At 45.9% G+C, this 25,723-nt stretch overlaps 1 protein-coding gene across 1 annotated transcript in view; it reads right to left on the bottom strand.

Annotated features, from left to right (window-relative positions):
• Nucleotides 1–25,723, bottom strand: part of BSN (bassoon presynaptic cytomatrix protein) — a 95,407-nt gene that overhangs the window by 49,408 nt on the left and 20,276 nt on the right. The gene's annotated exons all lie outside the window — the stretch shown is intronic.

Genomic DNA, 25,723 nt, shown 5'->3' with positions numbered 1-25,723 from the left:
GGGAGAAATGATCCAGACTGTGCTGGTCGGAACTGGGCTCACCACTGTCAGCCATCCAGGAAAGACATGAGGCCAACAAGCTCCACTGACCAAAGGTGCTCCAGACCCCAGGTACATCTGTAAGTGCAGGGCCACCAGGGAGAGATGTGGCTGCCCAGGTCCACAGAGGGGAGGAGCCTGGAGCCACTCTGGTAGCTGCACTGAGAGAGGACCTGCTCAGGCTGAAGCAAACTAAGGCAAGGAGGAGCAGGGAGGCAGGGAAATGGTGCAGGCTCCAGAGAGAAAACCAGGCTGGGCTCCACATTGCAGCTTTCTAGAGCATGCCCCCACCGCCTCCGGCTGAATATTTAAAAGAGAAATATTTCACACCAATAAATGACTGTCTTTGTTCACCAGGAGGGAATTGAACTTAAGGAAACTTTTTTTTTTAAGTCAGAGCAGTGGAAGAGGACCCAAAGCTTCAAACAAGGCTTTGATAAATTCATGGCTGACCTTTCTGTAATAGGCAATTATGACTGGGCAGATGCTGTGGGAGGACCCTCTCCTCTCAGACCCATGCCAGGAAGGGCCACTGGGTTACCCAGCGGTGCCTGTGGATTCAGGAAGAGAAGCAAGGGCTGCAGAATCTTAGTTGTGGGGGGGGGCGGGGGGGGTGAAGTAATCTCCACACCCAACGTGGAGCTGAACTCATAACCCCAACTGAGATTGAGAGTTACATGCTCTCCTGACTGAGCGCTAGGCAGGCAACCCAGGGTTGCAGAATCTTGGGACCTAGGTCCTGGACCCTGGGTCCTGGAGCATCTCTCTCACGAACAGATGGGAGAACTCAGAAAGTTTGAATTTAGAAAAAGTATTCCAGTTTCCACACAAGAAAACATGTCTTGTCCTACCCGGTTTTCAGGCCAGTGGTCTTCTGCCTTTCTGATCATGTGTTCCTATCAATGAAGCATGTTTGCATACCACCAACACATGAATATTTATCTACCGATTACATGCACATATATTACTGATAAAACACACCTCCCCAACTGGAAAAGTTTGAAAGGATGAGATAGGATATAAATGTTTTTGCTGCATGCTTTAGTTGGCTGCCTCATCTCCCTCCCCTTCTTGGCACGTGTGCCCCAGTTTGGAGGCTCTACGGAGGAAATTCTTTTATTTAAAAAAAATTTTTTTTTTGAGAGAGAGATAGAGCACAAGTGGGGGGAGGACAGAGGGAGAGAGAGAATCCCAAGCAGGCTCTATGCTCAGCACAGAACTCAACACAGGGCTCAATCCCACAACCCTGGGATCATGACCTGAGACAAAATCAAGACTTGGACACTGAACTGGCTAAGCCACCCAGGCACCCCTCTGCTAAGGAAAATTTTAATCTCCCAATCCTAAAAGGAGTCTGTTGGTGGCCCAGACCAGATTCTCTCCTATCCCCAGCCCTGCCCCATTGAAGGTATACTTAGGTCAGTGTCAAAAAGGCCCCAGACCACTGGGGACTGCCCTCACCATTCTTCCTGACCACCTATCAACCAAAAAGAATTTGTCCTGCTGAGAGCAAGAGCACAGAGGTGAGGGCCGCCATAACCCTCAGCTGCAGCGCTCAGAGCCTTTCATGGGACAGGAAACCAAGGCTCCAGCTCAGAGCCTCTGAGTTGCTCTCTGGAAGCCAGGGGACACCTTGCTGATTGGGAAGGGAAGGTACCACACATAGGGTTCCCGGGGGGTGGTGGCAGGATGTCATGCTACATGCAGAGCTTCCCAAGAAGCCGACATCCTCCCCGCCTAACTGCCAGCCCCTTGAAGCTCCTGTCCCACTATGAACGTAAGGTTCCAAGACCCAAGAGACCCCAGAGAATTAGCTCCTCTTCTACAAGTGGGGACAAAGCATAGTGCCAGCCTGGTGACAGCCCCCTCAAGTATATACTTGTGCACTTGGGTGTATACGTACTCACACCTCTGAGCAGACAAACCCATGTGAAGATACCCACCACCTCCACTCATCCTTTCCACTTAGAAACATCTAGCAGTTGGAACTCTTCCTGGGACCAAATAGCAAGCTTCAGCTGGTGCCAGGCCAGTCCATCTGGGCCAGCAGAGAACATGTTTAAGGCAGTGAGCTGTGACTGCTTTGCTGCGGCCAAGGGAGAGTTCAGGATGATTCGCCAGGTAGGTCGGGATGGCAGAGAGGGTGACGAGAGCAACCGGTGGGAGTCCAAACTGCCGCCATCCGACCCAGGCCAGTGGAGCTGCCAGCACGAGAGGAGAGACTGCCAGGGCTGGCAGCAAGGTGGGGGCCAGGCCACAACTGCGAGGAAGGCAGGCCCTGGGGACCCCATTCCCCAGCCCTGGGGCCCACGTGGGTCCATAGGTTGAGAGCATCTCTTAGAAGATTCCTATTTGGCCTCAGTTCCCTTTAGACTCAGCCCATTTCCAGAATCCAGAACAAGGATGGGAAATAAGGGAACTTTCCTCTAACCCTGTTAATTCATAGTGACGGCAGAGAGAGCTGGGTTTGGGAAAGATCTGTGGGAAAAACTGTTGCCATCAGTTAGCAAGGTCCACCATGAACCAGGAGCAAGGGCCATGGAACTGTCATCCGTGATCTAGAACAAAACCAGACCCGTAGACCTGCCTCAAGTGACCCCCAACACCCTGGAGTGTCTCACCCTGGAGTGTCTCAGGCCAAACCCATGCCCTCCAGAAAGAGACCAGGGGATGCATGTGGTGTCACCTATGGTCTTCCCCTCAGCCCCATTTCACCTCCACCCACGGCTTTTCCAGCGCCACGGCAGCTGTACGTAGGCATCAGTCAGCTAGGGCAGCGAGGGCCTCGCCCTTGGTGTAACTGTGAATGTCTCTTGTACCACGGTGCTTGTGGCAGGGGGCATGGTGTGGCTGATGGCCTGCCCGAGCGAGCGTGATGGCAGATGCCATCCCCCTGCTCTAAGGACTCTGTGGAGGGGTTCCTAGTCCTTTCATGGTACCTTCTCCACTCACTCATTCTTAAGGAGTTTCTCTCAAGAAATTTTTGTTCATTCATTCATTTAAAAAGAGCTCATAGAAACCACGTTCTCTAGCTCTTCAATATCTGAAAGTATCTTTGTGGTCATTAAACTTGAACAATAGTTTGGCTGGATATAAAATTCTAGGTTCAGGGTTGCCTGGAAGGCTCAGCTAGTTAAATGTCTGACTCTTGATTTTAGCTCAGGTCATGATCTCACAATCGTGAGATCGAGCCCCGTGTCAGTCTCCACGCTGAGCGTGGAGATTCTCTCTCTCTCTCTTTCTCTCTGCCCCTTTCCCCTACTTGTGCTTTCTCTAAAATAAAAAAGATTTAAAAATTTTTAGATTTCTAGGTTTCTTTCCCCAAGGACTGTGCAGGTCCAGCCCCTCTGCTTTCTAGCGTCAACTCTTACTGTGGTGAGCTCTGTGCCACCCTGACCAGCTAGCTCCCCTTATAGGTATATTGATACTTTCCTCTGTAGTGCAATAGTTTTTTAATTTTTTAATGTTTTTTAATTTACTTTGAGAGACAGAGAGAGACAGTGCGAGCAGGGGAGGGTCAGAGAGAGAGAGGGAGACACAGAATCTGAAGCAGGCTCCAGGCTCTGAGCTGTCAGCACAGAGCCCAACGCGGGGCTCGAACCCACAAACCGTGAGATCATGACCTGAGCCAAAGCCAGACACTCAACCGACTGAGCCACCCAGGTGCCCCTAGTTTTTTGTTAGTTCGATAAGGAGAATGAACAAGGAGATTCTTTTCATTCATCATATTTAATTAGAAGACATTTTACAACCTAAAACAAATACCATTTTTCTTTGGCTTTCCTCTATGCAAGTTCTAGCTTTTCTAAAGCATGGACCCCCTTTATAAATCTAATTTAAAACCTTAGATTTAGGAGGGGGGGCCTGGCTGGCTCAGTCAGAAAAGCATGTGTGCAACCCTCGATCTTGGGGTTGTGAGTTCAAACCCCACGTTGGGTGTAAAGATTACCTAAAAATGAAATATTTAAAAAATAAAAAAGTAAAATTAAAACAAAACTTTAGATTTCGTCCCTAAGAAGAAAAAAAGTACACGTTCATGAGCATTTTTGTTTGATTTTAGAAGGTACCAGACCTCTTCAAATTAATAGGAACCAAATTCCTCAATGATTGATCTGGCCCGGGACCACCAGGCCCCAGTCTATCACACTGTCCTGTCACTCCTCACATGCCCCAGTGCAAGCCCCGCCTGAGGCCTGGGGAATCCGGACAAGCCAGCAGCAGCCTCCTCGCATCCATGCCCACAGGATCTCGGGAGGGCCAGCGGAACACCTCCTCAGCGCCCTTCAAACCCAACTTCCAGTGTGGAGCCCCCTGGGTCTCCCTCCCTATGCATGTCCCCCCAAGCCCCGTCCTAGCACCCATCCTGCAAGGCACTGTTCACTGTCTGCCTTTCAGTTCAGACCAAGCCCTCTATGAGGGCAGCAGTGCCCAGAAACTAATGTGGGTACCATCCCTGTTTGCCAGCCAAAGGACTCAGAAGTTCCACGGGCTCTTTCAATCAACTGACGAAAAATAGTTTGTAATTGGGCAAGGTGTGTAGGCAATGAACCTGCTAAAGGCTTGAAAGCAACTTCTTTTAGGTGAATTAAGCAGTCATATTTATATCATTCACAGTTTTCACAGATCTGGTTTAGCCAATGATCACAAATTCCAAGAGGAAGAGATCCAAAGGTTGGGTTTTACTACAGTACATAAAGGAGCTGGCTTCTTGGGCTAGAAATCAGTAGGGCGGAAGTGTTACTGTTTTCAGTGCCCTGATGCCTTTTTTCCCACTTATTCCACAGACCTGGGTAAGAACTCATTAGCAGGAGACTCCTGATGGAACCAGGGGAGGTGGGAGCCCAAGCTGGGAGCTCAAAAGGCCAGAGAAGGGAAGAGGAGACAGGCAGGTGGCCAGACCAGGGTCCCCACCCAGAGCTAAGCCCCCGGTCGGCAGCTCCTTGAGGACTCTTCTTATCACCTCCCAGGCTTTCCAGGGGACACCAGAGGAAAAAAGGGGACCAACCTTAGGGACCTGTCCCTTTGGGCACCATAAGAACTGAACCCAGGACCCTGACACTTGTCTGGGCAAATCACAGTACACCCCTGCACCAAGCCTTACATTATGCACAACATTTGCATTTTAAGGAACTTCCTGGCTTTTCCAGCCATGGTGACTGGGGCTCCCTTTAAGAGTGCCTCCAGGCCAGTTGAACACCCCTACCTAGCTCAGCTTTCTGAGGGAACGCATGGCCACACAGGCAAATTCTTAATTCCTTCTCCACAGCCTTCTCAAAAGCCTCAGCCACAGTGCTGAGTTCACATTTACTGACACTGTCTGTGTTCTGGAAGCGCCATGGCTCCCAAGTGTGGCCCAGGAGTTTCTGATCCAGCCAAACCAGTGAGGTTCCTGCTCCCCACCCAGCCCCAAGCTTGTAGACACCCCTGCATTCGGACTCTGCATGGGAACAACTGTGAGTTGTTAAGTGTCCCAGTTTTCTGGCTCCAGGGGAGCACTCCTAAAGCTAGGAAGCTCTAATCAGGAGTCAGAAGTCATTACACAAAGCTGAGCCAGCTTTTCCCAGCTCCTAGCTCCTGCAAATTCTACTACTACAGCCCTTTACCAAGGGGACAGCGTTGTGCTTGCCAGCTCTCTTCCAAAATCTGCTGAGACCAGAATGTTAAGATAGTTAAGAGAAAAACCACAAATCTTTGTGACGGTGGAGGCCACAGGCCTGACTCCCCAAGCCAAAAGACTCCATGAGTTCCTGCCCAGTTTTCAGACCTATGGCTGAGGACTTAGCATTCAGCCTGCCCTTGGGGGCTGCAGGACACAGTGTCAGTCTACAAAGATGGCTAAGGGCCTGCTTCACACTCAGCCCTGCTCCGATCACAGCAAGACAAGGGCCAACAACGCAGTTAGCAAGATACCCAGTGCCTGCAGGATTAATACACGAATTGGGTGAACTCCTGCTGGGCACAATGCTCTCGGCTGGACCTGGAAAAGCCCCAAGGTAAGAGGCTTCCCAGAACCTATTCCTCCGGACTTCCAGGGAAACCCCACCTGGCTGAGACCTCTTGATTCCCTTCTCCTGGGAAGCCAGTAGTATACAAAAACGATGTCTGTTGGGTATTTTGGGAGAGAAAGAGATACCAAAGAAATGTCTGCCCACTCCATGTTAAAAAAATCTTTCTGTCCAGAAGTCAGAACTGCTATTTTTTTAATTTAAAAAGTTATAAACTTTTTAAAATGGTTTCTTAAAGTTTATTTTTGAGAGAGAAAGCACGATCAGGAGACTGACGGGGGTGGGGTTGGGGGACAGAAGATCCAAAACGGGCTCTGGGCTGAGAGCAGCAAGCCCGGCGCGGGGCTTAAACTCACGAACTGCAAGATCATGGCCTGAGCCAAAATTGGACACTCAACCAACTGAGCCACCCAGGCGCTCCTAAAAACTTTTTTTTTTTTTACTAGTGATACCTTTTTTTGCGTTTTTATGTTTCTATATAAGAATATGTGAAAACTTGCTGGTAACCTAAAAAGGGAATTGTGATTCGGAATCATCTGTGGCCCTTAGTTTCAGCTCTGAGTTAAATCATCACAAGGGGTCCCACCCCCACTCACCTCCCAGAACCACCCTGTTGGCTCTTGTCCTTCTGTCACTTGCCCCCTAGCCCAGGGCCCTGTGGTATCTTGGGCAGGGCTGTTCCAACAGCTAAAGACTCCTGCCCTTAGACAAAGGGCTCAGCCCTGGTGTGGAGCCAGGTAGTCTTAGCGCTACATGTGACAGGTTATAAAATGAGAATGAAACCCTCTGAACAATATCTTTTACAATTTCAAATTTATTACCATTAAAAGAATTCAGAGCAAGTATTCTCACACATAAAACTCCATGTACCACACACAAAATAATTATAACTTCAATGTGCATGTGTGTGTGTGTGTGTGTGTGTGTGTGTGTGTGTGTGTGTGTGTGGTGGAGCGAGTGTAGGGGTCTCAGGGGGCCCCAAGAGAAAGAGATGAATGTGGACTTGCAGAATCAGAGAAAACCATGGAGGAAGCCGGGCGGGGGGGCGGGGGGGAGGTCAGAGGGTTCCAGAGAAAGGTGGCCATCTGTCTTTCCTCCACACACAGTCACCATGGGGGTTCCTGGAGCCCAGCACAGGCCCTGGCACAGAGCAGGGCTCAGTAAATGTTTGTGGACTGCATGGTCGGTGAATTGAGGTGAATGATAAGGGAACAGGTGGCCCTCTGTGGCAGTGATGGCTGACACTGGCTGTGGAGGAGAGAGGATGTATTGCCACAATCCTGGGCCTACAGGCTTCTCCGGCTGATGATACACAGTCTGCAGGGTGGGGGAGAAAGGAGTCTGAAGTCTGGGACTGAGACACAAGGGCAGGCCCAGCTCAGGAGTTTTGTTCAGAAAGCCCACTTGAAAGCAGCCTGTGAGTGCCTGGGTGGCTCAGTCGGTTAAGTGTCCGACTTGAGCTCAGGTCATGATCTCATGGTTCATGAGTTTGAGCCCGGAGTTGGGCTCTGTGCTGACAGCTTGGAGCCTGGAGCCTGGAGCCTGGAGCCTGCTTGGGATTCTGTTGTTTCCCTTTCTCTCTGCCCCTCCCCTGCTCACACTTTGTCTGTCTGTCTGTCTGTCTCTCTCTTTCTCTCTCTCAAAAAGAAGCAAACATTTTTAGAAATTAAAAAAGAAAGAAAAAGAAAGCAGCCTGGCTTTTCTGTGGCAACTGAACAATCACAGCCCCAGAGCCTCACACAAGGCACCCTGTGCTAAGTGCTTACTCTTCCTGCCCAGCGAGAGGGAAATGCCAGCGGCCCCACCCTGTGTAGGTGGGTCACGGCACAGCAGCCCTTCGGGCTGTTGTCAAGCCCCGGGTGCGCTGGCCCTCTGCCCTCAAAGCACTCCACCTTGGGGCCTCTCTGGCCTCTGCCGCTTCCTTTTCTGGCACTGCCTTCAGGCAGGGAGTCTGGAGGCTCCTCATCTGACCATCACCCCTCCCAGTTGTGTTATGCTCTCTTTCTAGAAGGTCCTTTTATTAAAACCCAGCTCAAACACTCTGCCCTCGATAGGGCCTTCCCCAGAGCTCCCAACCCCAAGAATGTGCTTTCCTACAGACTCCTCTAGCCCCAGGCAGGACAGCTCCTATGGGTGCCTCCCTGGTCCCATCTCCCTCTCTCCCCTCCTCTTTCTCCCCTCCAGGCCGAAGCCCAGACCCAGAGGGGACCAGTGCTGAGCAAGTGTCCATCTACTGAATGCAATCCTTTCCAGGGCTCCTGTGAGAAAGTCAGAATGACAAAGAATGGCATCTGGAGATGGTAAGTGAGACTTAAGATTCCAGCAGGAAAAACATACCCTCCTCTAAGTAATTCCCACTGTGACATTAAAGGACATTTAAAAAGAAAGCCACCCAGCACCCTTCCAGCCTTCAATATTGTTGCATCCGTTGTTCCACCTGCCCTGTCAGCCCAATTGCAGAAAAATGTCCAAGGAGTGTAGCTCATTTTCTGTTTTCACCAACTCCGCAGTCTGTAACCTGCAGTTTTGCTTGTCTTTCACTTCTGAGGGGTCTAAGTCAGAAGGAGAAGTCCACTATCTACCTGAGGCACTTTGGCTCCTGCCTCTCCTCCTCCCTTACACTATGAGGGTCCAGAAGGTGCTGTGAGTCCCTTTCTAGATCTCTCTTGTGGGAGATTCACCGGTTAGCCCCTCAGGGAGCTTGCACCCCGCTGGTAGAGACTCCCCAGTAAGGTGAGAGGCTGGGGGGCCTGCTGCAGGAGGTGTCCCCCATCCCTCACCACCCACGTTCCCATCCCCCCTTCTGGCTCTAGGGCTGTCCTCAGGACCCCCTCACTGCTCAGCCTGCTCTAGGGTAACTAACTCTCTCAGGAGGCCCCACACCTAGCCTAAGGCCCAAAGCCCCATCTAAGGACCATTAGTCCCTTTCAAGAGGCTAGAGGCACTTTTGGCCAGGAGAGGTCCTCCTTCCGGCCGACCACTAGGAGACCCCTGTGCTATTCCCTTCTCCTTCCCAGGGCTCTGTGTCCGGGCAGCAGAAGCTCAGGGACGCCTGCCTTCCTACCTGACCCATTTTCACATGTTGAGAGCATTAAACTCAGCTCCTCGGGCTTCAAAACCATCAAGACAGATGTTCTCATAAGGAAAATACCTGTCTGTGGGTCTGAGAGTGGTGATTAACAGCCAAGAAAAAAGCATGACGAGATGCTGTCTGAGTGTGGCTGTATGCAAGCGTGCTCGCATGTGTGTGCAGAGCTATGCATGCTCCAGTCTGCACGTGTGCACGGGGCTACATGCACGCTCGTGTGAGCACATGAGACATTGTGTAATGAGTAAGACACTGTCATGGAGGCCAGCTCCCAAGGGGAAGGTCAAATGTCCTGAGGGACTAGCCCAGCCCTGAGTCACCATGCCTAGACTGCCCAGGCCAGACCGAGCCAACAGTGGGGCCAGGGTCACCCCAGCCTGTGGGAGAGCAGTGCCAGGTGCACAGTAGGCACTGAGGAAAACATTAGCTCTTCCTTCCTCCCTTACTTCCTTCCCTGGCTTGACAGCAAGTAGAGTGGGCAGGAAGCCTGGGATTTTGATGCCAAAGTCTTTAGGGAAGTGGGAAGTAATAGAAGTCCAACCAGCAATGCTGAGGGAGAGACAGAGGTAGAACCATATGGCCGACGGCCGACAGGACGGCAAAGACTCAGATCTGAGGGCCAGGCTTGTGTAGCTGACCCAAAGACCCCCTAGTTAGGGGGAGCAAGCAAGTGAATATGGGCCTGGATGGCCTGTTGCAAGGTGAGGGCAATGCTGCACTCAGGCATAGCCAGGCTCTCACCTAGCAGAGGGTGGAAAGAATGTCTGGGGAAGATGCTGGGGGTCCAGAGTAGTTTGGGATTCCAGAGAATAGGGTGGGGTGCCTCGGATAGAGGATGTGATGAATAGAGGTCCAAATGCAAGAGGGAGTGACAGAAGGGATTAGGGCTCCACCGGCAGCCAGAATAGCACAAGTGGGAGGCTCCGGTGAACACCAGATCCTTATCAAGAGCTACAGGGCGCCTGGCACTGGACCGCACTAGAGACAATAGTTACCTAGCAGTGAGCAAGGCAGACGAGGCCACTCAGTTCACAGAACTTGCCTTATGGTACAAGACACAGGCAAATACCAAGACGAATAGGTAGGTCTGATTTGTCCAGAGTACAATAAGAACAGTACAAATAAGGAAGGAGAAAGACAACCCTGGTGAGTCAGAGAGGCACCTCCAGAGAGGGTACACCCGAGCAGAGGCCAGGGCGGGGCATCCCAGGGGAAGAAATGTCAGGGGCTTAGGCTTTGCTGCGGGTGTGTTGCAGGCAGGGAGCAGCCAGCCTGCCACTATGGCTGGGGGCAGGGGGATGTGTAGGAGTAGGGCTGGGAAGCCTGGGACATGGGAGCGGACCCTGCTTCCGGACTCCTTCCCAAGCTTTGGCATCCCGTCTCAGTGCTTGTCTACGTGTCTCTGCTCTGACTGCGCATCAGGCTGCTGAGATGCAAGAATCCATTCACAATGGCCAAAAGATGGAAGGAACCCAAATGTCCAATGGATGAAACATCAACAGATAACAAAACAAATAAAATGTGGCACATACACACAATGGAATATTATTTATTATTTATTCCATTATGTTATAAATAAATATTTATTTATTGCCTTCAAAAGAAATGCAATTTTGAAGTGCTTGGGTGGCTCAGTTGGTTAAGTGTCTGACTTCCACTCAGGTCATGATCTTGAGGTTCGTGGGTTCGAGCCCCACGTCGGGTTCTGTGCTGATAGCTAGCTCAAAGCCTGGAGCCCGTGTCAGATTCTGTGTGTCTCTCTCTCTGCCCCTCCCCCACTCGTACTCTGTCTCTCTCTCGCTCAAAAATTAAACAAATAAATATTTAAAATTTTTTAATAATAAAAAAGTTAGTTTTACATTATGGGAACTTCATTTCAACAAAGGAAGGGCTGGTGGGAAGACTCCCTGAGTAAAATCAGAGATCACCTCTACTGGGCTGCAGAGAGCAACCTCTGGCCACCTTGTCTGCCATGAGGCAGGTCCCATCTAATCCACCACCAAACCTGTGGGTGCCTATTTCTTCCCTGACCCAACACTGGGAAAAGCCAGAAGGCTTTACAGTCCTGCCCTCCTCCCACCTCTGTCGGGGTTTCTGGTTACCCTGTGATGCTTCTACATCACCCAATGAGTATTTACCTAGCCTTTTCCCCCCCACATTAAATCACTTCCAGTTTGTTTCCCTTCTAAATGAACTCCATTCATTGGTCTTTTAATTTTCTGTAGTACAGTGGCTTGAAGATCCTAAATGCTCAAAAAATATGCTTCCCCTCTGGGAGTTGTGACACAAACTGGACATGGACCCAGAGCTTATAAAGGTCCAAGTACAAAAATACAAATGACACATGCACCTGGAGATTCGTGGCAGAACTGTTTGTAAGGGTAACTCAGGAAACAACCACAATGTCTTCAGTATGCGTTAGTTGAAAACACTGTGCCCCAGCCACAATAATGGAATTCTCCATTGCTGTGGACAGGAAGGTGTCTACGGACTGCCATGGGATGATCCCTCGGATCACCATCAGGGAAACAAAGTCAGGGGCAGAATTGTTAAGCCTAATTCTTACTGAAGGAAGGAATTCCCAAATTCTTAATGAGGGAAGCTAGAGCGAACCAGGGAGGCCAGTATAGGCCTAGTCATAGGCCAGGGGTCCAAACCAACTTACACAGGGTCAAAGCAAGACGCTGCTCATTGCTGAGAAGGAAAAGCTGCTTTGTGGCTATACCAGGAAAGAGAAAGACCCACCCCAAAATTCAGCGCTATCTGGGTGTGCGGGGTTCTACAGGAGCTGGGAACTGGCAAGGTCAGCCAATCACCTATTCGGGCCGAGTTGGCTCTTGAGCTTTGGCACAGAGTGACAGCAGCCATGGCTCACCAAAGACCTTCTAAAAGAATGGTCACCAGGAAATCTGTCTCCCTGGGCCGTCAGAGCTACATCATTGAAGGGAACAGCTTCTGGGCCATCTCTGGCAATGGAGCAGGGGCCACTCAGCACTGTTCACACACAGGGGGCCTCTGGGACAAGGCTCTGGTCACTTGTGAAGTCAGTAATCATGATGTAATCTGACATGCCTGCGTTGCCTAGGGTGGCAACCTAGACAGACAACGCCTGTGGTTCACCCTGTATAGAACGGAAACCAAAGGAGCAAGCAGGCAAAGCTGGGCATCTGCTCGCAGGGCCACACAGCCTCTTCAGCTGGCCCCACAGGAGGAGGAGTCCCCCGAGGCCCCACACGGGCCAGGCAGCTCACTACCAACAGGCAGAGATAAGAGCGAGTCATGGAGGCAAGAGCACTTCCTGTGACCGCTCAGGGAACAATGTCTTGGGGACCGGAGCACAACAGGAAAGCAGCGGAGCAGCGCCTCTGCCCCTCCAGAGTCCCCAGATGGTTGTCCTGGAGGAGTCAGCAGTGGAGGGGGTGTGACTTGACAGACACAGCCCCTCCGATAGGTGTGGAAGGCCAGGCCCCAGCTGCCCAGTGAGAGGCGAGTACCTGAGCGGCCAAGGGGGTCAGGCCAATCTCCTGATTGAGCACGAGGCTCCTCCGCCCGCAGCGCTGCCGCCCCTCTGCAGGGAGCTGCGTGGGATGTCAGCATCTTCTGTGCTGCGCCCCTGACTCACAGCACACCTCTTCTTTCACTTTGCACACGAGAACGAACTGTCACTGATGAAAGAGGCCAGAGCACAGAAGGGAGCAGGGTGGACCAGGGTGGGGGTGGGGACAAGAAACGGGCCATTTCTAGCACACGCCAGACCCTTCACATTCATTATTTCAGTTACCCTCCCAAGAGCTCTGCAGAGGAGGCCCAGGTGAGGAAGCCAAGATTTAAAGACAGGAAGTCAAGGGCATAAAGCTAAGCCGTGGTACCTAGGTCTCTCTTTCCCCAAACCTGTGCCCCTTCCCCCATATAGTTTCATGCTCTCATGACCCCCCCAGACCTGAGGCATTGCCACCTGTCCTCAGAGAGCCAGTTCAGTCAGAATGCATTGTCTTGCTATCCCACCAGGGACACAGAGGAGAGCAGCAGGGCTCAGCAGGCCAGGAGGCCCTGAGGAAACCATCCCTGCAGTGGATGCTTCCCTTTCTGATATCCAGAGAATAAACTCAAGGGCACTCCAACGTCAGCGCTGGCAGAGGTCAGTGGACAAGGGGCTTTGGCTGCCGCTCCCTAGCCCCTCTCACCCAAATGCAGTGCTAATTGCTGGGATCGCAAATTGAGAAGCTCTCAGGAAACGGGGTCCACTTCCCCACATCTTTACTCGGTGAGGCTTGTGTCTGATAGGCTGGGCAAGTCACGGTGCACGCCCGGAACACCATGTTCTCCTGCTTCCCTTATAGCTCAGTCACACAGAACAGAACTGGAGACCACGCAAAGGCAACAGATGGAGTCCTCTCTATTTCAGCCAAATGCTGTGACTCATTTAAACAAATCCCACAGTTTTCAGAAATCTAATAACTACCTCCTATTGAAAAATAAAAGAATAAATTCTTTAGAAGCAAGCTATGCTAGTGATATGTTTAAAAAAGAAAAAAAAAAGGACCTTGAAAAAACAGTTCTGGTATCATCCCAAGACTGGATATAAACCAGGCTATACTGAGATTCAGCTTGGCCTCTGAAAGAGACACCATGGAGGGACTTCCGGGAGGAAAATGGTATCGGGGGAATCTGCTCCAGGCACTCTCACCAGACCCTCGGGCTCTGTTTGCCAGCTGTAAACTTGGCTTCACCCTCAAGCTTTTTAGCCAAGACACAAAGTCACAAGGTAGCACTGGAAGAGGAGTTACACTCAGAAGACCCACCTCCAAGAAGCCTTGCTCTTATTAAAGATCTCTCTGGGATTCTGGACACTCACATGTCTCATGAGGCCTTGGAAAGAAAAGCAGTGCTGAGCCCATTGGAGACTCCATGCCTAGGAGTCCAAGTAAGGACTTCCTGAACTCCACAACCTTCAGGGAGATCTCATGTGTGATGTTTAGGCAGCGTTGGTGATTGCTACCTGCGCGGCAGACCACCTCCTCTGTTCCTCCAATTTTTCTGGCCGTATTTCCAGGCCACCTAGGCTCCAGCTTCCTTTTTCTGGAGTCCAGGGCCCTCACTACCCACCTTCCTCTTGGAGAACCCACTCTCTGGTCAGCTCTCCTAGAGGGGTTTCTCTGATACAGCATTGGTGTCTGCCATTGGCCACTGACTATAACACAAGGGCAAAGGGGAAAAGGACTGGAGCTTCTTGCCTTGCCTTGCCTTGATCCAGTCTTGAAGATGGCTACTCATCTACTCCTCCGTCATTCCCTATGGGCCATTCTTCTGTCTCAGACCCATGTTCAACAACCTCTGTCACTGGCTCCACGGTGGGGCTCTGGGATGTGACTACAGACTCCATCAATTCTCAGTACTCCAGGCTCCCCTCCTCTATGCATGTCACATACAATGGCCGAAGAATTTTCCTAACAAACCTCAGCAACAATCAACAGCTCCTCCACCACCTTTAGGCTCAAGTCCAAACCCTGCCTGCCATTCCAAACCCTCTGGCCTCTGGCCCTCACCACCCCACATAACCTGATGTCCAGAGATCCTTCAGCTCAACCCTCCCCTCCAGCCACTCTCCTACTACTGATAGTCAACACAGAACTGTAAGTTCTAGCTACTGCAATAAGGCAGTAAAAGGAATAAGGGGTAAAAAATTGGAAAGAAATAAAATTGTATATATTTGCAGATGGCATTCTAAAAAAATCCACCCAAAAAAATCACGGAACTTGAGTTCAGGAAGGTGACCAGATACAAAATACACATAAAAATCAATCACATTTCTATATACTAACAATGAACATGAAGAAATCAAAAGCAGGAGTGCCTGGCTGGGAGAGCACGTGACTTTTGATCTTGGGGTTGTGAGTTCAAGCCCCACATTGGGCGCAGAACTTACTTAAAAAAAAATCAAAACTAAACACACATTACCACTTATACTCACTCCAAAGAAAATAAATACTTAGGTGTACATTTAAAACAAATATATAAGATCTCTATGTCAAAAATTATAAAACGTTGATGAAAGAATTCAAAGACCTAAATAAATGGAAAGGCACAGTATGTTCATGAACTAGAAGACTAAACATTGACCTGTAGTTTTAATTCAATTCCTATTAAAATCCCAGGAAGGTTTTTATAGACAAACACAAATTTATTCTAAAATTTATATGGAAAAGCATGGGCTCTAGAACACTAAAATAAACTTGTCAAAGAAGTGCAAGGAATTAATCTACCCAATATAAAGGCTTACTATATAGCTGCAGTAATCAAGAGTATGATACTGGTAGAAATATAGACACATAAATCAATAGTATAGAATAGAGGATTCAGAAATAGATCTACACAAATTTGTTGACCTGATATTTTTTACAAAATTTCATGACACAATGGAGGAAGGATAGCCTTTTCAACAAATGGTGTTAGAGTAATTGGATATCCATAGATAAGCAAGCAAGCAAGCAATCAAGAAAGAAAGAAAGAAAGAAAAGGAGGAAGGGAGGAAAGGAGGAAGGCAGAAAAAGGAGGGAGGGAGGGAGGAAGAAAGGAATGAATGAAGGGGTGAAAGAGAAGGAAGGAAGAAACAGAGGAAAGAGAGAGAGAGAGAGAGAGAGAGAGAGAGAGAAAGAAAGAAAGAAAGAAAGAAAGAAAGAAAGAAAGAAAGAAAGAAAGAAAAGAGAAAGGAAGGGAGAGAAAGAATGAAAGAAAGAAAGAAAGAAAGAAAGAAAGAAAGAAAGAAAGAAAGAAAGAAAGAAAGAAAGAAAGAAAGAAAGAAAGAAAAGAAAAGAGAAAGGAAGGGAGAGAAAAAGAATGAAAGAAAGAGGAAGGAAGAAAAAAGGAAGAGAGATAAAGAAAAGAAGGAAGGGGGAAAGGATAGGGAAAAGAGAGGAGAGAGAGAGAGAGAGAGAGAGAGAGATGGAGGAAGGGAGGGAAAGAGAGAGAAAGGGAAAAGAGGAGAACCTTGGCCTAAGCCATGAATTCAAAAATTCACTCACAATGGATAACAGACTTATATGTCAGGAAATCTTCAGGATCTAGGCTAGGCAAAGAATTCTCAGACTTGACACTATAAGTATGATCCATTATAGGAAAAACTGATAAGAAGTTTTGCTTTGTTAGAGCCCATGTAAAGAGAATTTAAAAACAAAGACACAAAGTAGGAGAAAAGTATTTGAAATCACATACGCCAGTAAAGGACTAGTATCCAGACTATACGAAGAACTCTCAAAACTCAACGGAAGAAAAAAATTAATTAGAAAACAGGCAAAAGAGGGGCACCTATATGGCTCAGTGGGTTAAGCGTCCGACTTCAGCTCAGGTCATGATCTCACGGTTCGTGGGTTCCAGCCCCGCGTTGGGCTCTGTGCTGACAGCTCAGAGCCTGGAACCTGCTTCGGATTCTGTGTCTGCCTCTCTCTCTGACCCTCCCCTGCTTGAGCTGTCTCTCTCTGTCTCTCAAAAATAAATTTAAAAAAAAACAGGCAAAAGAGGGGTGCTTGGGTGGCCAGGTGGTTGAGCATCCGATCCCGCAGTTCGTGAGTTTGAGCCCCACATGAAACTCTTTGCTGTTAGCACAGAGTCCACTTCGGATCCTCCGTCCCCCTTTCTCTGTCCCTCCCCCTCTTGCTCTCTCTCAAAAATAAACATTAAAAAAAACACAAGAAAAAATGGGCAAAAGATCTGAATAGAATATATGGCAAAGAGGATATATAAACAGCAAATAAGCACATGAAAAGATGTCCAGTATCACTACCCACTAGGGAAATGCAAATTAAAATCACAATGAATATCAGAACAACTAAAATTAAAAGTAATTCCAATGCCATATGCTGGTGAGGATGCAAGGAAACTAGATCATTCATACATCGTTGGTGGAAATGTAAGTGGTACAGCCACTCTGAAAAATAGTTTGGCAGTTTCTTCAAAAACTAAGCATACAACCATCACATGACCTAGCAATTGCACTCCTGGGCATTGATCCCACAGAAATGAAGACTTGTGTTCCCATAAAAACCAGTGCATGAATGTTCATAAAAGCTTTATTTGAAATACACCAAGGCTGGAGTCAGTCCAGACGTCCTTCATCAGTGAATGGTTTGAATCAGCTGCAGTATGCACAGACCATGAAATACTATTCAGCAATAAAAAGGAAGGAACTATTAATAGGAATAACTTGGGTAAATCTCTAGGGAATTATGCTGAGTGAAAAAAGCCAACTCCAAAAGGTTACATACTGTGTGATTCTGCTTATGTAACATTTTTGAAATGGCAAATCTTTGTAAATGAGGACAGACTGGTGGTTGCCAGGGATTAGTGATGGAGTGAAGGAAAGAGGTGGGAAGGAGGTGGATATCATGCTAAAAGGACAACACCAGAGAACCTTGTGGCTAGAACTGTTCAGAATCTTGACTGTGGTATTTGAGGCTCAAACTACATTGGTGATAAAATGGTACACAATTTAATAAGCTCACACACACATACAAGTAAAAGTAGGGGAGTCTGAACAGGATTGGTGTGGATTGTAGGAATGTCAGTATTTTGGTTGTGTTATTGTATGATGGTTTTCCAAAATGTTACCACTGGGAAAAACCAGGGAAACTGTGAAAGGGCTATCTCTGCATTACTTCTTACCAGCCTATGTGAATCTACACTAATCCTGATTTTTAAAAAGTCAAATAGGTCCCAAATTATTCTACTCCACTGGCTTGCCATTTTTAAAAACTGTGAACAGGAGCACTTGGGTGGCTCAGTTGGTTAGGAATCCAACTCTATATTTCAACTCAGGTCATGACCTCATGGTTCATGGGACTGAGCCCTGTATCTGGCTCTGTACTAACAGTGCAGAGCCTGCTTGGGATTCTCTCATTCTCTCTCTCTCCCTCTGTCTCTCTCTCTCTCTCTCTCCCTCTCTGTTCCTCCTCCCTCTCAAAATAAATAAATAAAACTTAAAAAAATAAAAACTATGAATAAGAAATGTGTTGACATTTCATCATTTCATAATATTATTCTATGTCTTTGGTTCTCAACCAATCAGAGCCAACAATCTTTTTGATAACAAACAGAAAGTGAGCTTAAAAATCTCTGGGAAAAGTGGGGCAGCCGGGTGGCTCAGTTGGTTAAGCATCTGACTCTTAACTTGGCTCAGGTCATGATTTCACAGTTCGTGAGTTCGAGCCCTGGGTTGAACTGTCTGCACTGTCAATGCAGAGCCTGACTGGGATTCTCTCTCTCTCTCTCTCTCTCAATAAATAAATAAACTTTTTAAAAAATCTCTGGAAAAAGAACAACTCTTAAAGGAGGTAAAATAAAGACATCCTCAGATAAACAAAAGCCGAAAAAATTGTTGATAGCAAATTGCTTTACAACAAATAATAAAGGTCAATTATATTTCAAAAAAGCTGGGCTGGGGGGCTAGAGAGAAATAATAAAGGAAGCTCCTCAGGCAGACAGCAAGTGACACCACACAGTAATTTGAATCTACACAAAAAAATAAAGAGTGCTGGTGCAGGTAATTACATAGGTAAGTATAAAAGAAAGTATAATTGCAGACTTCTCTTTTGTTCTCTTAACTGATTAAAGGCAATTACATAAACTCAGTAAGTCTGTGTGTGTGTGTGTGTGTCTATGTGTCTGTGTGTGTACTGTTGAGCTTATCACATATAGAAATGTAGCATGTTTGACAAAAAGAGCACAAAGCAGGTGGGTGGGAACAAAGCTATATTGAAATAAGGAAATGACATCAGATAGTAACTTGAATCCACAGGAAAAAAATGAGGAGTATCAGAAATGGTAAATAGGAAGATTTATATAACAAACTCCATAAATATATACTTGCTCTCTTTTCTTCTCTCAGCTTCTTTAAAAGATCTTATTTAGGTTATATATAACATTATGTGACATTTGTATACAGTAATAACTATTAAAATTACAACCATGTTTGTAACACATAGATGTAATATGTATAACAATTATAGAACACAAAAAAGGGGAGGAAGTAAAGGAACTATATATGAGTAAGGTTTCTAAATTTTAGTGTAATTAAGTTAGCATAAATCTGAAGTAGATTCTGACAGACTAAGATGAATATTGTAAACTTTTAAATTATTTTCTAAGTTTATTTATTATTACTTATTTTGAGAGGGAGAGAGAGAGAGAGCACTAGTGGGGGAGGGGCAGAGAGAGAGAATCCCAAGCAGGCTCCATGCTGTCAGCACAGAGCCTGATGCAGGGCTTGATCTCACAGCTGTGAGATTATGACTTGAGGCAAAATCAAGAGTCAGACGCTTGGATATTGTAACTTTAGAGTGACCACTAGGCAAATAATTTTATAATATAGAAAAATATCATCACAGGAATTAAAATATTACACTAGAGAAAGTGTCCATTTAATACAAAAGAAGGCAGTAAATGAGACAGGAATAAAAAAGCATGAGACAAACAGAAAACAAAAAGCAAATTGGCAGATGTAAACCCAACCATACCAATAACATTATTTAACTAAAAATTGATTAAAGAATCTAACCAAAAGATAGAGAGTCTCAGACTGGATTAAAAAATTCAACTAAATCTTATATATAAGAGACACATTTTAGATTCAAAGATAGAAATAATTTGAAAATTTTTTAATTTTTAAAAATCTTTTATTTATTTTTGAGACAGAGAGAGACACAGAGTGTAAGTGGGGGGAGGAACAGAGAGTGAGACACAGAATCTGAAGCAGGCTCCAGCCTCTGAGCTATTAGCACAAAGCCCAACATGGGGCTCGAACCCAAGAACGATGAGATCATGACCTGAGCCAAACTTGGACGCCTAACCAGCTGAGCCACCCAAACAGTGCCCCAGTTTGAAATCTTTTTAATGGGAAAAGATTAAAAGATTACCATGCAAACAGCAACCATAAAAGCTTATACTAATATCAGACAAAATAGACTTCAGAACAAAAAGAAGTTACTAAAGATAAAAATTGATAAAAAGATCAATTCATTAGAAAGATTAAAATTATATAATTGTAATTATCTATAACCAATATATAATATATATAATTATATACAATTGTAAATAAATAAATATATACCTAACAACGAAGCACCAAAATACATGAAGCAAAAACTGACAGAATTAAATAGAATTATTTAATAGAAAATTCAACAATAGAGAGCATCCGACTTTGGCTCAGGTCATGATCTCACGGTTCATCGGTTTGAGCCACACGTAGGGCTCTATCCAGATTCTGTGTCTCCCTCTCTCTCTGCCCCTCCCCCCCCGTCTTTCAAAAAGAAATAAAAATGTTAAAAAAAGAAAAAGAAAATTCAACAACAATAATTGAAGACTTCAATATCAATACTTACTAATAACGGACAGAACAACTTGGTAAAATAGCAACAAGAAAATATAGGACTTGAGCAACACTATAAAGCAACTTGATCTAACAAACATCTATCAAACACTCCACTCAACAACAGCAGGATGCACTTTCTTCTCAAGTGCACATGGAACATTCTACAGGTTAGACCATAGGCGAGTCCATAAAATACATCTCAATAAATTCAAAAGAACTGAAAGCATACAAAGTTTGTTCTCTGAACACAACATAATTCAGCTAGAAATCAATAACAGAAAGAAATTGGGGGAATTCACAAGTAAATGTAAATTAAACAATATTTTCTTAAATACAGGCATACCTCATTTCATTACAGTTCATAGGTATTGCCTTTTTTTTTTTAAACAAATTGAAGGTTTGTAGCAACCACTCATTGGCACAATTCTATTGGCACAATGTTTGCAAAGCTTTTGCTCACACTGTGCCTCTGTGTCATATTTTGGTAATTCTTACAATATTTAAATTTTTTCATTATTACATTTGTTATGGTGATCTGTGACCTTTGATATTACTATTGTAATTGTTTTGAGACTCCACAAACATCCTATATGTGCCCATATAGGATGGCGAACTTACTTGATAAGTGTATGTGTTCTTTATTTTTAAGGTTATTTATTTGAGAGAAACTGGCAAGTGCATGGCACAAGTGGGGGAGGGGTAGAAAAAGAGAATCCCAAGCAGGCTCCTCAGTGTTACTGCAGAGCTGGATGTGCGGGGCCATGAGATCATGACCTGAGCAGAAGTCAAGAGTGAGATGCTCAATCGACTGAGCCACCCAGACACTCCAGATAAGTGTGTGTGTTCTGACTGCTCCTCTTTCTTCCTCTCCTATTGATAAGGATCCTAAGAAAATTCAATGGAAAAAATAGAGAAAAAAAAGAGTCTTTTCAATAAATAGTGCTGGGACAACCAAATACCCATATGCAAAAAAATGAAGTTGGACTCCTAGCTCACACCACACTTAACAATCAACTCAAATGGATCATTGACCTATATGTAAACTATGAAACTCTTAGAGGAAGACATGAATAAATCTTCATGACTTTGGGTTGGGTTGGGTTTCTCTGATAGGAAACCAAAAACACAAACAACAACAAAAAAAGTAAACTGGACTATATCAAAATTAAAACGTTTGTACTGCAAATGTATCATTTACAAGGTAAAAAGACAAACCCCAGAATAGGAGAAAACATTTGCAAATCAATTATCTGATGAGAATCTACTATCTAGAAAAGGAAAAGAACTTTTACAACTCAACAATAAAAAGGCAACTCAATTACAAAAATAGGCAAAGGATTTGAACAGATATTTCCCTAAAGAAGATCCAGAAATAGACAATAAGCACATGAAGATATGGTCAAATCGTGAGGGAAATGCAAATCAAAACTGCAGTGGATACCACTTCACACTTAAGAGGATGGCTTAAAAAAAAAAAAAGAAAGATAATGACATGTGTTGACAAGGATGTGGAAAAAAAATGGAACCATTATTCATTGCTGGTTGGAATGTAAAATGGTGCAGTTGCTTTGGAGAACAGTCCAGTTCTTCATGTGAAATGCAGAGTTAACATATGACCCAGCAATTTTACTCCTAGGAATATGTCCAAATGAAATTAAAACATGTCTACAGAAAAACTTGTACTCAAATATTCATAGTAGATTTATAAGAGCCAAAGCCAAAAAGTAGAAATAACCCAAATGCCAGTGAACTGAAGAATAAAAGGTCATTCATCCATACAATAGAACATTGCTGGGCAGTACAAAGGAATGATGTATTGATACACTCTACACCATGAATGAGCCTGGAAAACATGCTAAGTGAAAGAAACCAGACACACACACAAACATTACACTGTTCCATTGCATGAAATGTTCACAACAGGCAAATTGACAGAGATAGATAATCATAGATCAGTGGTTGCCTAAGCCCGGGGGGCAGGAGGGAGGGGGGAGAATGAGAGTGGCTGCTAATAGATTTGAGGTATCTTTTTGGTGTGATGAAAATATTTGTAAACTTGGATTGTAGCTTTTGTAGATTCCACAACTCTGTACTAAAAAACAGGGAATGATATACTTCAAATGGGTGAATTTTATGGTATGTGATTTATAACTCAAAAAAAAAAGTTTAAAATACTGTCTGGGCCTGTACTCTCAAATATCCAATAACCATTTCTAAACTGTAAGCTTGTACTTCTGTGCTAATGTATTAAGCATTCGTAAAATTAAAAACTAAAAAGTGAAACAAGTGGTATGTATATATAAAATTTATATATATATATATATAAAACCTTGGCTGATGAAATAGTTAGTGATTTCAATGCCTTCTGCTCCTAGAGGTCACAACAGTAACACCATCACCCCCAGCAGCTACTGTGTTCTCAGCTCACTCTATGTGCCAGGCTCCCTCTTCACATAATCAACCTCCTACCAACCATGCAGGGCAGGTGCTCTTATCATTTCCATTTTTTTTTCAAATGAGAAAACTAAAGATTAAAGAAACAGAGCCACTAAAAGGTATTAGAAGAATGGGCAGTGAGTCTAGGAACGGCCCCAGGCACTTATAAATCCCAAGCCCTGCTCTCACACCCTCAACCCTGTAAACCTAAGTGCCTCCTCAGAAACCCACCAAGGCCAGTCCCTAGAAAACAGGCCTCCTATGTGTTTGGCATTTCATAGGAGACTAAAATGTTCCTACCTAGTAGGATAGACCTTGAGTAAAAACCCAGGGGAAAATTCTTGTGATTTGATTGGTTGGAAATTCACAATCATGTACCTAGGGCAAATTTGGAGGCAAAAGCCTTCCACAAGCAGTGGAAAGACCTGCAAGACAAAGAAGAAATTTGGGAGCAGGACATGATCAGTAGCCAACAGTGAGGACTGCCTACAATAGTACTTGGCATGTAGTATGTGCTCAGTAAATATTCACTGAATGAGTGAATGACTCCAAGCACTATCCTGTCCTGAAGTGGAGGTCTGATTCAAGGTGGAGCTGGGTTGCACTAGAAAAAAAAAAATCTTCAAATTTCAAACACCAAACCCTTAGTAAGGAAGAGGCCAGAGAGGTGGGGTCCGCCTTCCTTCAGATTTAGGGTTGGGTCTCTGGAGGGGCATATAGGCAACGTGTTCTAATATAGGGCACCATCTGGAACCAAGAAGGAAGGTAAGATGCCAACCACAGATGATTCCTCATGCTTCAAGTGGCCACGCTATGCAAGCAGTCTTCTGCTCAGGTGACTGGGAATCTAAGCAATGCAAACAGAAGAAGTTATAAATAAAGAAAAGTGAATTCACACCACATACTGGGGGGAAAAAAGGAATTCTGCATGGACGCCTGCACAGAGGAGATGGCCCTGGCCCAAAAGAGAGACCAGAACCTTCAGAGGAAACTCTCTGAAGTTCAGAGGCAGAGCCTCGGGGTCAAAGCCAGTGTCCTGCCCCTGCAGGGCGCTGCTCCAGTTCAGTTGCCCTCAAAGGATGAGCAAGTAGCTGTCCAGCCACAATGGCAGCTTGCCTGGAGATATGCCTGGGACACAGGAGTGGACCAAGCCTCCAAAAGGCACTATGGATTGCTCCAACTCATGAAGTGACGAGGTGACAAAAAGTCATCCGGGGCCCAAAACTGCTGATTCTTTGAGAAATGAGAGAGCAGAGAGAAATGTCTTCCCATGTTGTTCTGTGAGGGGAAAAAAAAAAAACAACTGGGTGTAAAACAATGTATTCGGTGTGATCCCATTTCTTTAAAAAAGTATGTGTCAGTCCCTCCATGGCCAGTGGAGAGGGTGGGTAGATTCAAGATGGCATCTAAGGCAGATGGTGGAGGAGCCATGAGTGCAGCTGAGAGGAAAGCATAAGTGCCACAGCCAGTGCAGTGGGGATAGCAGATGGCACCAACAGATAGGGCAGGCCAGGTGGCTCTGGGGACCCCAGTGATCCTGGAAGCCCAAGGGAGACCAGAGGCCCCAGCATCACAAGAGAAGATGCCACAAGCAGTGGCACTCCCCAGATGAAGCAGGCATCCGATGCACCAGGCCTGAAAGACAAGCAGTGCCCAGCATCTAGAGGTCTGGCTAACCCACTGCTCTAATTTACCCTCGTCATGCCTTTCCTATTACCCATGAAGACAGAGATTGCTGTCCAGTTCCTGACCCCAAGTGTTGAACTCCAAGGGCTAATTAAGGAGTTTAATGTAAGAAGAAGTTGAAGGAAAGGGAGAAGGGGAAGGACAAGGGGAAAGAGGAGGAGGAGAAGGAGAAGGAGGAAGAGCAGGAGGAAGAAAAGAAGGAGGAACAGGAGGGGAAGGAAGAGGAGAAAAGGAGAAGGAGGAAAAGAAAGAGGAGGAGAAGGAGAAGAAAGAGGAGAGGAGCAAGAAGAGGAAAACAAGAAAGGAAAAGGAAGAAGAAGAAGAGGAAGAGAAGAAGTAGGAGCAGGAGGATGAGGAAAAGGAGGAGGAGGAGGAAGAGGAGAAGAAGGAGGAAGAGAAGGAGGAGCAGGAGGACGAGGAGGAGGAATTGGTCAATGAGCACGGCCGCATCCAGGCTATCTGACTGACTGCTGAAGGCTGTGGCTAACTCTGAACTTCCATCCCCTCCCGTCCTGGCCAGCTTCCTCTGGTAGTGCAGACCTTGCAGAATTTTGTGCCCTCATTTTTCATTAACCCTCAGCAGGGAAAAAGGGGCTAAGCCTAACTTTGTGTCCCCTCTTAGGCAGAGCACTCTTCCCCAGAGCACTGGATTTCTGGAGTAGTTGCTGCCTTATTATTGTGACCTAATATGTTGACTGTAATGGCCCTGGGGCACTCAGGGTCCACAAGTTTTGTTTGAGGATTAAATTTTTGTTAATACAGAAAATAAAACTGAGCTACTAATAAAAGTGTGTGTGTAAGTACACAGTAGATTCATGGATGTGCATGGAGGAAGATCTTAGAAATATGCATAGAAAAGTAATAATGCGAAAAAAGATAGGGGAAAATAGAAGTTTTACTCAATGACTGGATTGTTTAAATATTCACATCAATAATATGCTTATGACTTGGTGTGTAATTTTTTAAAATTCCACAGGCACCTGGGTGGCTCAGTCAGAAGAGCATGGGACTCTTAATCATGGGGGTTGTGAGTTCAAGCCCCATGTTGAGTGTAGAAATTACTTAATAAATAAATAAAAACTTTAAAAAACTCCAGGAGGTTCT

This window comes from Suricata suricatta, chromosome 12, assembly GCF_006229205.1.
Source record: "Suricata suricatta isolate VVHF042 chromosome 12, meerkat_22Aug2017_6uvM2_HiC, whole genome shotgun sequence".
NCBI lineage: Eukaryota > Metazoa > Chordata > Mammalia > Carnivora > Herpestidae > Suricata > Suricata suricatta.
This window is presented reverse-complemented; position numbering and strand designations above follow the sequence as displayed.